Source organism: Hippoglossus hippoglossus, chromosome 13, assembly GCF_009819705.1.
Source record: "Hippoglossus hippoglossus isolate fHipHip1 chromosome 13, fHipHip1.pri, whole genome shotgun sequence".
NCBI classification, from domain to species: domain Eukaryota; kingdom Metazoa; phylum Chordata; class Actinopteri; order Pleuronectiformes; family Pleuronectidae; genus Hippoglossus; species Hippoglossus hippoglossus.
Genome location: NC_047163.1, coordinates 7,658,146 through 7,672,034, shown reverse-complemented (window position 1 = coordinate 7,672,034; position 13,889 = coordinate 7,658,146). Strand labels below are relative to the sequence as shown.

Below are 13,889 nucleotides of genomic sequence, written 5' to 3'. Positions count from 1 at the left end.
CATTTTGGAAAATGAGCTTGTTTACTTTCATGCAAATATTTATATTATTGTGTCTATATTATAAATTCATCGCTAACAGCTGGTTAGCTTCGTTTAGCACGAAGAACAGCTCGGTCTAAAGGTCGAAAAATATAACATTTAGAAATGACAAAAACAAGATATAACATGTCTTACTTTGCAGTTTTGAGACATGATCTCCGGAAATTTGTCTCCGGACAATTTCCAGAGTTTGCTTTTCGCATAAGAAGAACGCAGAAGGAGATTGTCCTGGTCAGAAATATCCAGAACATCCAGGCGAGGGCTGGCGTCTGAGTAGATCAGCTTTAGTGAAGATGACAGGTCCTTTTTTTTAGGTGAATTGTTCTCTTGAACCTTTTGAATAAAACAAGGCTGAGTAAAGGGACTCAAACTGAAGCACAGGTGGTGTTCTAACAAGGGCAGGCCAGTATCTGAGTGTAGTGCAGTTTGAATCTGTCTCTTGAATAAAGATGGAAAATAATGCCTGTAAGTGGTCTGGTGTAAAAACGGGTCCATAGCAACAGTTGTGAGACCTTCACTCTCAGTTGAAGAGCACAAACTACGTAAATGTGACATCAGTCGCTGCAGGGCTGTGTTGCTCATCGAGACTCATCATCGCACGTGTGATGCACTGAGGCTGCGTTCAGAGATGATCCTGCTTTAGAGGAAATCATTTCTTAAACCGTGGCTAATTTTTACATTGTACATTTAGTGATTTATTTTACAGGGCCCACATTTTCCAGTGGATTTCCTGGAAAGTTTCCCCATAGCTTTCCTAAAAAATTGCTGTACGTTATTAGGATATTTCCAAGATAGGCCTACGCAGTTTGGGGAAATGGAGAAAGTGTTAGTTGCTGTATTTATTGGTGGAATTTTATGCTAACCAGTAGTTTTTGGTTGCATTGGAAGTTCCTTAGTTTTGTGTGACAAATTCATTTTTAATTATCAATATAATGATACAAATACAACACTATACCCTCTATTCTATGGAATATCACAGACTCACCGGTTATACTTACAAACATATTTCAACCAATTTCCACAGACTGGACCTTTTTAAAATATCATTTTCTGTCACATTAAGAATTTATATAGTTTTTTGGAATACACTCCATTAGATATTGATATCTTATTATGAAATACTGTTGACTTACCTTATACATAATTCAATAGTTTAATATAAGTGGCTGCTTAATAAATGTAGCAACACTATAATGATTACCAGGTTTCATAGGCCGTTCTTGAAAATGTTCTTTCAGCTAACTTTTGGGAAATTTCGAGGAAAGTTCAGTAAATTAGCTGGAGAATACAAAACCCAATAAAATAAGAGATGAACCATTGAGTCCTCATGAGAAGTGTTGACTGATCTTTCTACTGAAATCTGAGGAAAGACGAGCCGGCGAGTATCTGAGACAGCAGACGTGTTACAGGACGAGAGATTAATGAATAATTTCTAGAGACAGACTGAGGTCAGTGTGGGTGAAATAAGAAACTGTGGAGTTAACTGAGACTCTCTGACTAAATATAAAAAATCTATTCTCAATCCTTCTGACTTTTGAAGCTTCAAAATTCATTTGAACTCTCAACTGGTGGGAATGCAGACAATCTGAATATTGTAGAGAAAAGCAAGTGTACACATGTGGATTCACAGTTTTACACAGATACGAGTCAGAGGCTTGTTTTCTTTCTCACCAAACCTTCACTGATGTGTTACCCTCTTGTTTTTCCCGCCAGCGTCTGCGTCCCCCACATCCCCTCCTGCTTTCTCTTTCACCGCCGGCGGCTGTCATCCATCTTCCCACACAGACGTGTAATTCATGGGCAGATTCACACATAGACAGATCATTGACTGGATGGAGAGACTCAGCAACATGATCGTATGAAAGACGAATGAAGCATTGAAATCCTCTGAATGGTCTTAAAACAGATCCTTTCACTGCAGCATATTTTTACCCACATACTCTAGAAAAAGCTCTTTTCAGCTTTTCTCAGGCTTTGATTTGAAAAAAAACATGAAGAACTTGAACTGCATCAAACCGACTTGTTGTTTTGACTCTGGCTGAAGATGTCCGTCTGTTTCGTGTCTCTCAGTGACGTGGGGACGTTTGTGTTCTGCTGATGCCTCATAGAAAGTGAGGTGAGCAGTGGGCGACATAACAAGGAGGCAAATGAGTCAGACTCAAACATCAGGGATGGCAATTTTAAAAAAGGGATAAAAAGCGACACATTAACATTTTAACAGCAGCAACTGGACACACGGTGTGTAGGTAGAAGTACTCCTTGTTGTTTTTTAGTGTGTAAGGACATTACTACATGAAAATCCTCAAAAAGGAAAATATGCTCCAGTTGTGTGCTGTGTGTTTTAGTGGTTGAAAACATATGATTTACATGGATGGATGGATGGATGGATGGATGGATGGATAGATAGATAGATAGATAGATAGATAGATAGATGGATGAATGGACAGATGGATAAATGGATAAATGGATGGACAGATAGTAGTTCTACACAACCAAAGAATAAATATAAATGTTAAGCTATTTATTATGATTAAATTTAGGTACAATTTTAGTTTAGTAGTTATATGACGCTAATCGGTCATGAATGTTTGGATTGTTTTATCAGAAATATTCGTCTTTATGCACTTCCACATTGTATCCACAAGAGGGACACATTTGTCTTCAAAACAAATTTATATTGTATTTTTCTTTCTGTCTCTCTTCTTCTGTTTTTGATGTAAATATTGGTTTTTAACAATACACAGTAAAACAGTCAAGTTTATTTCCAGTGGATCATATAAAAAAAGAAAATTAAAATATAATTTTAGTGCAAAACTCAACTGACGCATGTTTGATTCCTCAATAATTAAATAATTGTTCAGGTATTTCTTATGGTTGTTTTTTTCCCCGTGTAACCAACATGTTGTTCAGTTGTTTTTTACTTTTATTTTTGTGTGAAAAGCCACAAGGTCGAGTTCGTAATGCACCAGGGAAGTTTTTTAAGTTTACATAAAGTTTTTTTTAGGAGCTTATTCAAAAAGTATATTCATAAAGACTTTATAGACTGTGTTGAATAAAAACTAAATATAAAGGCTGTGTTGACTGCACAGCTCATATTACTGTGGACCTGTGGTCACGTACATTTTATTAGTCATTCACATTAAATGTAACAGGAAGTTTTGCAGAAAAATTGTATTTTTGAAGACCAAAGGGGAAAATTTGAGCTCTCCCACTACAAACAATACTTACTGATTAGACGATATTTTAAAAAACAGAACAAAAAACACTCTGTTTCTGTGTGTCTACACCCACATAGTGCTGCTGCTGTGTGGGTGAAGGGTGTGAGACTTTGCATGAAGACAAACTTTGTCCTTGCAGCGTAGGACACCCAGAGGTGATTTGGTTCATAAATGGTCGAGCCCGGTCTGCTTTGCTGCACCTGAGAGCAGTTTGTTCTAATGGTTTCCTCTGAATGGACCGCAGCCACCGAGGGCTGCATTGCAATGCGGGAAGTTGCAGAGGCAGTCACCCCGCACAGTTTCACTCAGGTGTGGGTATCACTCATATACCATTAGGCTCATTAATAGAGCCATTGTGAAGATAAGAGAGGTGCACCTCAGCGGGGAGGAATTTCATTGTGACTGCTGGCAAAACAAAATACGCATTAAGTTCATTCGGCTAAAACTGCAAGAGAATGGGGAGGTATCGGAGGGGAAGGATCTCTGCTCACTGCTTTTTAATAGCCTTCTCATATCAGTGAAGATATTTATGCACAAGTTTTAACATCATTCCACATCTTAACAAACTTCCTGCTTGACTAAATGAGGAGCAGGTTAAAGGTTGAAGTGGCTGCCTTTCATGGGCCGCAATATTTTTATGACCTTCTCTGCTCATTTTTTCCCCCAGAAAATGGAAACATGAAAAGTTTGCTCCTGGTTAAAATGAATGCAACGATTGACTCCCTAAACTTAAGAAAGCTGAATATTCCGGTGCCGTGCAGTGATATGTAGCCGAGACGACCTGATTGTCATTGAGAAAACCAGTTTCCATTGGCCTAAAGTCACCATCTCTGTTTTTCACTCCCCACAAACCTCCTTATCTGAGCCAAACCCTTTATGGGCCATCACCTCATAATCCTGCACCTTTACGGCCCTCGCTGTGCGCTGCTGTCAAGGATAAGGTAATCAGCTTATCATAAAGACTTGATTTATAAAACTTGTATCCAATAAGGGCATCTCAGTGATTCTTTGATATCTTCCAAAGAAGTCTCATCAAAACCACCCCCAACATTTAACATTGGAGATATAATGTGAGACACTTTAGTGTAGATTCTAATCGCTGTGTTTGTCAACCGTTTCAAAACCAAACCTCCTTATGTTCCTCCATTCAGGTCATTTCCCTGAATGAGCAGCGCGAGGACGGAGGAGAGTGAGACTTGTTTCGGTGCTTTCTTGCCTTATCTCGGATCATATCCCGACACTGGAGGCATGTGATGTTGGGCAACAGGGCCATAAAGCAGGGCAGCTCTTTATGAGAGGGACCGTGAAAGTGCAGCTCCACTGACTGGCTGTGTGGCCGCAGGGGGGGCTCCGCTCCTGCACGGCCTCCCTGCAAAAAGACTGACTTGTGTTCAGGCTGAAAAGATCTTCAGAGAAGTGGGACATTCTGCCTCTGGAGACACATGTTCCCCTGTTTGAATTATTTTATTGGAGGAAACGTCTTCATCTTCAAACCAAACAGAATGAGGGATAAAGAGAAGAATAAGAAAAATGAGGACAGTTACATAAAGAAATGATTTTCTTTGTGTGTTACATCATGTGTGTGATGGTGCATTCAGCTGGTGCTAAAAATAAGCTGAAAAATGGGAAAACCATTTACAATTTTACAATCAGCTCTAGTATCTTTTAATGTGAAACCGCTTTGTCACTTGCAAATTGAATGTCCATCTCTTACAAGCCTCTAACACTGGACTTTTTAGCCCATGTAGAAGTTTTTAATATTAACATACATAAATTTTAGATTATTTTTATTCTTGTCACACCTGATCCTTTTTCTTCACTCTTCCTTATTATGCATGAATTGGAAAGAGATGTCAAGTTGTTGTTTAAACATAAATACATTTTATTTAGATCTTTCACATCATGTTTTTTCCACATTCCGACACATGAAAAACACCAAAGTCGGAGCAACTTAATTCAGGGAAACGGGACCTTCTGAGCAGCACATGATTAGTTTAGTCAACTAATTTATAGCCAATGTCGCCACTCGGCAGCCATCTTGGCAGTGGTTGGTTATTTCAGGCAAACACGACCAGGCCCCTGTTTGAATGAATGGGGATAGAGACACTTTTAATGGGAAATAAAATCATTTACAATCATCAGTAACATCCCATAATAAAAAAAACGTAAAATCTTGGCAACTTTACCCCAAAAGAAGCTTTTGGAAAAACTAAATATCATAAACTATTCGCTTATTGTAACAGATATTGTTCACTTTCTATTTCCTTTTCCCGTATCCCCCATATTCATAGATTTAAAATGGCCTCTGTCTCCCTGCAGATTGAACCACAGGTGAAACAGAGCGGATCCTGCCGCGTCCTGTCCCACAGGTCAGTGATGAGGTTTAGATTATCCCGACAGAATTTTAAAGCTGTTATAAAAGTGACTTTTTGTTTGATCGCTGTTGGCTCTCGCTGTCCCTGACTCCCTTCAAGGTCTGTTTGAAGACAGCACAAAAGCCAAAGGACATGGAGAGGTATGTGGTGGTAGAGCGTGTGTGTGTCTGTGTGTGTGTGTGTGAGTGTGAGTGAGGGTGGGGGTGTTGTGACAGAGGGGGTCATGCAGGGGGTCTGGTGAGGGAGGTTGGAGGAGGTTGGGCGGGTGAGGAAGTCACACAGGTAGGGGACACTGATACAGGCGGTGGGACTGTGCAGTCACCATGTCTCAATCTACAAACCGACCCTGCATGACTGGTCTTGGGCAACAGCTAATGGCCCCCAATTACAGTTTCTCTGTCCTCCAGAAAGCAGCCAGTGTGGCGTGACCCTCCGAAATGAGTCTTCCTCACTATTGCACTGCAACGGCTGAGGTGTTCAGAGAGCAGGGGGGGGGGGGGGGGGGGCTCAGACTTACATGTATGTTTATCTTCATATCTGATAGAGGATGAAATGTTTTTGTCACACTGATAGTTGATTTAAATCTTTTACGTCCAATGACAACACGTGGCCGCTGCGTTCTGTCCGCTCCTCGGGATCACTGAGCTGTACGAGCGTGAGGCCTGTGCTGCAACGTGAATGGAGCAAGAGCGAGGGGGTGGGAAAGGAGCAGAGCGAGGGCCCGAGGTGGAAAAGGTCAAACTGATGTTTCACCGTGAAGCCAGAGAGGGACATTTTTTTCCGACAGGATGCCTCCTGTGGTCGGGGTTAATGTGGTGTTGGAAGGACAGAGATGTGCGGATGAATTAATTTTAGGGATGAGCAGAGGACCGTGGAGACAGAGGGCCAGAGTCCACTGGTGCTGGAGTGGGACGGAGGGACAGGGGGGTCGGGGGGGGGGGGGGGGGGGGGGGGGGGTGGCGCTCTGGAAGAATGCGTTTCGGAGTTGCAGAGCTGTTGGCACTGGCTTCACGACACTGTCAGTTTAATCAGCCTGAACTCTGAACCTCGTGCTGATCAACACCATGTCAAATGTCTCACAGGGTTTGAGAGTGTGGACGTTTTTTGAAGAGTTTCCTGGACAATAAATAACTCAGAGGTGACAGAGGTAGCTACTTATTGATTTAGATTAAAACTGTGGCCTACACGTTTTTATATTTAAAATAAACTCGATGCTCCATGAGGCAAAAAGCCTCGACCTTCTCACAGCAGTTTAAAGTTTTCATGACATCCTGTGAAGTTTCTCAGAATCTACTGGATGGACGTGATGTGCTGAAGTTCATGGTCCTCGGACGATGTATCTTTCGGTTTCGTGACCCCCTGGATTTTGCTCCAGTGCCGTCAAGAATCTCTGGTAATCTTTTCATTTCAGCGCCACCATCAGGTCAACATTTGGTATTGGTCTGATAATTTGGTTTATTAATAAAACACAATACCTGTGAATTTAGGGACTTTCCATCAACATAGACTGTAAATAAAGACGGACAACACGTCTCCACTTCCTCCCAGGATCCCGAAATGAAGCCAAAATATCCCAGATACGAACGCCGCCATCTTGCACTTTTGAAAACCAGAGTCTTCCTGGCAGTGATGCACCTGCTCGACCAATCATGAGTCAGTCTCAGCTGTCAATTATGACGCTTCACCCCAATTTAATAGCATCAAAAAAACTCTTAAAATCAAAGTTCCTGGAGAAATGAGCGATTGAACAAGCATCAGAGTGATAAGAACTTAAAATGACAGAATATCTCTGACCCTGAATTACGATATTGAAGCCGTCATTAACGCCATGATGTGGCTTAAACTCTACTTTTTGGATTGTACCACATAGAAAATGTTTCACCTGCAGGATGACTTGATCAAAAATGACATAGTAACATATGCATGTAAGTAATGCAAGTAACATAAACAGGATATGAATCAGCTCTCTGGGGGGGGTTTCGTTTCCTGGAATAGAGAGTGATGACTTCATGGACAAGGTGAGAACTCTAGGTGCTTTAAGCAATCACAGGGGGACAAGACAGACGCCATGGTTGACTGAGTGTGAAGCTTTTCCTCTTTACTCATGAAATAATAGATAACTCGGTTTCTACATTAGGTGGCGCGGGGCCAGAATCCTAATTGTTCCAAAGCTGACTTAAAGAAGCCGAGTGGATGGAGAGGAGCCCGGGTGGGACCTCTCCTATCAAAGTTCATGTTTACTGTAAAAACAGTTTGTCCACTTATTGTGAGACAGGAGCTTATCGTGACAAGCTGACAGGAGAAGGACAAGTGGTTTTCCTTCTTCTTTCCCTGAAGAATTGTGTATTTTGTTGTTATACTTCTCCGCAGTTTGCTGTGAAAACCCTCCTGATACTGTATCTCACGTCTGAATTCCGGGCAGGATGAGATGTGTCCCCGTGTCTCTCTCCTGACAATGATCCCATTTAGCTCCCGAGCAGCGAAGCCACACCAGCATCGATCTGCGTATGAGGTAGAAAAAGGGAAAATGTGCTGATTCCTCGCACACTCGGTTATACATTAACTGTTGACAAAAAGAAATAAAAAGAGCTTATAGACCTTTACAGACCTGGACAGATAACCTGCTACTGCATCTGTCAGACCAGGCAAATAAATTGCTGACAGAAAAAATAATCTTGACACTAAAGGTCGTGTGGTGTAGCTACTGTCACATTGTCGCTGGGGCCTTTATGGCCAAAATAAAAAGCTATGAGTGTCGGATTGTGGGAGGAGAGAGAGAAGATTTCACTTATTGTTATTTCCCCTTCATGTGTTTTTAAAACATCTTCTTGAAAGGGAAAGAAATGTATTTAAAAAGTCATGTGTGAATTTAAAATGTAAAAGTATTTATGATAGGAAATGTCTCTATACAAAAGACAAACAAATATTTTTTTACAGCCTGACAGTTTATATTTATATGACAGATAGAATTTAAAAGACATTTATTACTACTTTTAACTTTTTAATTTTAAGTCTGTAAGATGTAAGATTCAGCAACATTTTGTTGGTAGTTGGGGTGGAGCTGGGAAATATTTTGATAATTTCCTATGTGCATAGAAACACATTTTATATGAATGAGTATTCTATTCTTTTCAAATATAGCTACAGTTGTAGTGGAATAGAAACATTTGTGAAATGTTCTGTAACAAAGTAAAAAGCAGCAGAAAATTGAGACTTAAGTAAAACACACATGTTATGTAGAAAAAGTTCTACATACATGTTATTAGAGACCAGCGAGAACACTTGTGCATTTTTTCACTTTAGTGTCTTTGCGTTATGTTGTGTAATTCTGTGTCGCTCTGTGCAGTGTGTTTGTTCTGCAGAGTTTCAGTCCCAACGTTCCACCTCTCGTGGCCGCTAATGGCAGCTGTGCGTGCCTGTGCATTAATCAGGGTGCTGTGAACCTGCCGTTTAATCGCAGAGGAAGCCGAGCAAGTAATTACCTCTGAATCTCTAATTGCATAGACGAGGAGAAAGAAAAACACGGGGCAGGGAGGGAGCCATGGATGGAGATCACAATCCCGTGTAGCGTCTGCTGCGGACACCCGGGTGCAGCTTTGTCCCTAGTGCGTCCCACTGAGCTGCTGTGGAACATCTGGATCAGGTGGAAACAGCTTTTTTGCTTGTGTGCAAAGTCTTTTCTAAATTCCACATTCACACACTGGTTTATATGGTAGAGTATTGGGGCCAAGCATGAGGGAAAGAAATGGGAGTAGAAAGATTTTTTCCTTTTGCTTTTTGAAAAATAGGAATAAAGTCAACTGCTGTGGTCTTTCAAAATCCAGTTGGAGGTTCTGTGAGCAGTTCCATCTTTCCAAGCCTGTGAGGTTTCTCCTTCTGAGCAACAGTTTTCAAAACAATATATCCAAAGACCAAAGACAGATTACTTTACATTATTAATGATATATTGTATATTGGTATAAATATATCAAAAACTAGTGGTTTGATTCAGTAAATTCTCGACATTTTGATGTCATTTAATGATTCTTAACACTTCTACTCCACAACAGCTGTAGTTGCTTTACAGTTCAAGCGTTTACATGCAGACACACTTATCATATGTAGATTGTTATTTAACTTCCCAACAATATGAAAAGATGCCAGTTTAGCTCTGTTCTTTGATCGAGTGGAGTTTTAGAGACTTTTCACTGAAGAAAGTCATGAAATTGAAGCTATGAGAGAAGTGAGATTGAACCAAAGCAGCAAAGTTGCAGCTTAAAAGAGAAATTAAACTTGCTCTAAAGCTCCATGAAGAGTTTTTCCTGCAGAGCACAACAAAGAGATCACACAGAATATGGATGTTAACAACGACAGAGTAAATATCTGATAACAACATTCCTGTCTCAATTCCAAATGCGCTGCTAAATAAAGAAACGTCTGATCCTGCCATAAGTCATCACACACTCTTCCTTGTAGGCGTGTGTTTGACTTCCCGCTGAGTGTAGCACCTAACGGCTTGGACCTGATTAACTCATGTTCTGTTCTCAGGAGATTTATTGCCCAGGGACACACCTTACATGGACTAGTCATAGTCTGTCTGATCAAAGTAAGGTCATGGCTGATACTGAGAATGGACGTGTGTGTGTGTGTGTGTGTGTGTGTGTGTGTGTGTGTGTGTGTGTGTGTGTGTGTGTGTGTGTGTGTGTGTGTGTGTGTGTGTGTTTCAACTTTATTGTTGCACACTGTGGGCAGATGCTGTGTTACCAGCGCAATAAAACTCCCAAATGAAAATAACAACTTCATTGGAGTTGAAGTTTTGCTGGTGCATGCATGAGTGTGTGTGTGTGTGTGTGTGTGTGTGTGTGTGTGTGTGTGTGTGTGTGTGTGTGTGTGTGTGTGTGTGTGTGTGTGTGCATCATGCTCTGCAGACCTGCATGGTGTGCAGTCCTTCACTAGGGGACAGCAGTGAGTTCAACAAGAGGTTCACATCCTGCAGCGAACCTCCACATCGATACCCTGAAACATCAGTCCTACACTTCTGTGCCTTCTGCTCACACCTATGCAAAATGAACCAGCGGTATGGAACTGGTAACCAGCGTCAAAACGTTAGTGTGAGACACATGCAAACCTCACCAGAGTTGACTAATAGATAACTAGGTGACACATGTGGCCTCTCTGTGCAGGAGGATGGACCATCTCCATACTGTTGGAAGCCTTTGGGGAGTGTTGTGCTTTCAGGGATGATGGAAGTTTTATTCCAGAGAAGTGAAATGAACAACAGAACAATAGAGTTTGTCCCAATACAGTTAATATGTTTCTGTCTTTCTTTCGAATCTTACTCTTGGTGACACCACGTTTAGTTTAACCTCTGAAGCAACTGGTCCTGTTGCTGGAGCGCAGGTTTCTTTTCATGCCTCAATGTGCCTGCGTGTGTTTTTTGGCTCATTTAATTTCACAGTCAATTTGTTTGACTGCAGCTGCTGCTGCTGCTCTTTAAAATCTTTACCTTAGTGATCAAGAAAACTGTCTCTGAAAACTTTATAGCTTTTTTAGGATTTTTCAAATCCAATGAAATATGATAATTTGACAAAGATGTGAAATATATATGAGTAAACATACGTCATACGGCATATATTACATACGTATTTCTACTCATTTATAGATAACTGATTTTCCAATTTTGGCATATATATTCTAAATTGAATACCTACAGAGGAACCTTTAGCATTTTATTCAGTTTGGCACATGTAGTTTTACTACTTGTTTCCTAATGACCATTTTTGATAATTCACATCCACCAGGTTGTGCATCTGCAGCCCTCAACATTTTATATCTGTAAATAACTGATTTCAAAGTCTTGTACAGGGATGTATACAGCAGAGTACTCTTTAATTCTGATATAGGATGACCAGCCTTTCTGTGTTTTCACCTGATGCCATAGAGATAGCAGGTCTGCCCTCGTGTATCTGAGACAAAGTGGCTGTCGCTTCGATCCCTGAGTCAATATTGACTAGCGAGCCAGAGAGAGAGAGAGAGAGAGAGAGAGAGAGAGAGAGAGAGAGAGAGAGAGAGAGCAAGCAAGCAAGCAGCTGGGAGGAGGAGGAAGAGGAAGAGGAGGATAGCCAGCAGATCATCATCAGCTACAGACACACAAACAAAAAACATAAATAAAGAAACACAAATAATATATGTGTAATATGTGGATAGTGACTATTGGTCATGTCTTGTGGTGTCATGAGGCTTAGATATATTTTTAGATTGTATTGATCGTGCTGATCTTTTCAAAAATATATTTACATCATAAGTGCAAAATGTTTTACACTTTCATGACAAAATTCAGCAATAAAACTACAGATTTGCCAAGAGACCAGTTATGAACACGTCACAACTTAAGTAATGGAGATTTTCCTTTTGTTAAAAAAAATTTAAGCTGAGTAATTTGGCTTCAACACCGCAGAAAGGAAATGCACCTTACAGGTCATTTCAGGAATAAAAACTTCGGGGTTAAACAGAACACAAAGGAGCCTCATCCTTCCAATAAAACATGCAGCACTTCCTGGATATGAGCATGAATGTTATGATTGGTCAAACCTCCCTTCTCTGTTTCCTTTATGTGCTGTCGTAGTGATTTTCAGATGGTGTTGTGGCCCTGAGAGGCTCCACAGGTGATGACGGCCATTCTGCTTCTGTAGCTGAACTGCAGAGGGTTTGTTGACCTTTGCCCTCAAACATCTCCTCTACTCTCCCTCAGATAATCAGAGTTGCAGGAGACACGAGAGGAAGTGTATTTGTTCAATGAAAGAAGAGCATCCTGGCTCGGTTTCAGTGAAAGCGTGGGAGTTGTGGAGTTGACTGGGGAGAGGGGTGCGGTAGATGTTGCAAGCGGTCGTGCTGCCCTGACGAACAAACTGCTGCATCACAGTATATTCACATCAAGAACACCGGCCTGACAGAGATGGAAAATCCCAAAGTGTTTCTGCTTTGTCACGGCAAGAGAAAACAAAATACTACACATCAGAGAGACGCTAAGACGTAATCAAACAACACCGAGACACAGTTTGCAGTGCTGTGACTAACTGCCAAACCAGTAAGCCGCTGAGATCTGACCTGATCTAACAAAAGAAAAGAGGAGGAACAGCTCAGTCTGTGACTTCACACACACCTTGGGCATGAAGAGCAAACACAGGCCGAGAGACTTTTAAGTCCTGGGCCTGATTCAAACACACACACACACACACACACACACACACACACACACACACACACACACACACACACACACACACACACACACACACACACACACACACGGCTACGGGCTGGCAGGCCTCCCAAGCGCAGGATCATGCACAGGTCATGTTTATGAATTGGGAGGAGTGGATGGATGCCAGCATCTTCCATCACTTTCCTCTTCCGTACCCTTGCTCGTATCAGTCAGTCGTGTGTGAGTGTGTGTTTGTTAGTGTGTGTGTGTGTGTGTGTGTGTGTGTGTGTGTGTGTGTGTGTGTGTGTGTGTGTGTGTGTGTGTGTGTGTATGCGTGTGTGAGTGTATGCGTGTGTGTGTGTGTGTGTGTGTGTGTGTGTGTGTGTGTGTGTGTGTGTGTGTGTGTGTGTGCGTGTGTGTGTGTGTGTGTGTGTGTGTGTGTGCGTGTGCCACAGTTAAGCAGCCATCCTTGTGTGATTCATGGGTGTGGTGATGAAATCTTATTGCGCTGATAAGGATCAAAGCGGCTGCTCCATCTGATGAAGAGAAACTGTGACACAATCAAAGCTCTGGTGGAAACATGGGATCACTGATGGATTTATGACGGATGATTATCATAAAATAGTCGGAGGATTTACATGATTAATGAGGTTTTGTGTGAGGAACAGATGTGAACTGGGTTCTTTAGATTGTAAGACTCGTCTTTGACCTTGTATTTTTATAGATTCTTTCTTGCTGATGCTTCCTAGTTGAGTCACTTTTTCTGCAGAGATCATTATCATTGAATACACGAAAGCACACTGTATTATTCTATTGTGTTAGGAGTGGTTGAAACTTTCTTTTGTCTCATGTCAATTCTGGCCGCTTCCGGTACTTTGACATTTTTCGTTATTTTGCAGGATTACACAAAAAACTGTGGGACCGATTCTCACGAAACTGGGTGGTGGGATGCTGTATGGGTCAGGGAAGAACCCATTCAATTTTGGTACGCATCCAGGAATTTCTTTTTACTTTTATAAACATTGTGAGATTGGATGTTGGGCCGTTTTGGTCGGAGGTATGAACTCTCTGCTT

General features: G+C 41.4%; 1 long non-coding RNA gene across 1 annotated transcript in view; it reads right to left on the bottom strand.

Moving 5' to 3' along the window:
* Positions 1–201: 201 nt before the first annotated feature.
* Positions 202–13,889, bottom strand: part of LOC117773449 — a 25,682-nt gene continuing 11,994 nt past the window's right edge. Inside the window, exons 3-4 of the long non-coding RNA XR_004615918.1 lie at positions 8,903–8,913; positions 202–321 (exon numbers count right to left, since the gene is read on the bottom strand). This is a non-coding gene — a long non-coding RNA (uncharacterized LOC117773449). The remainder of the gene's footprint in view (positions 322–8,902; positions 8,914–13,889) is intronic.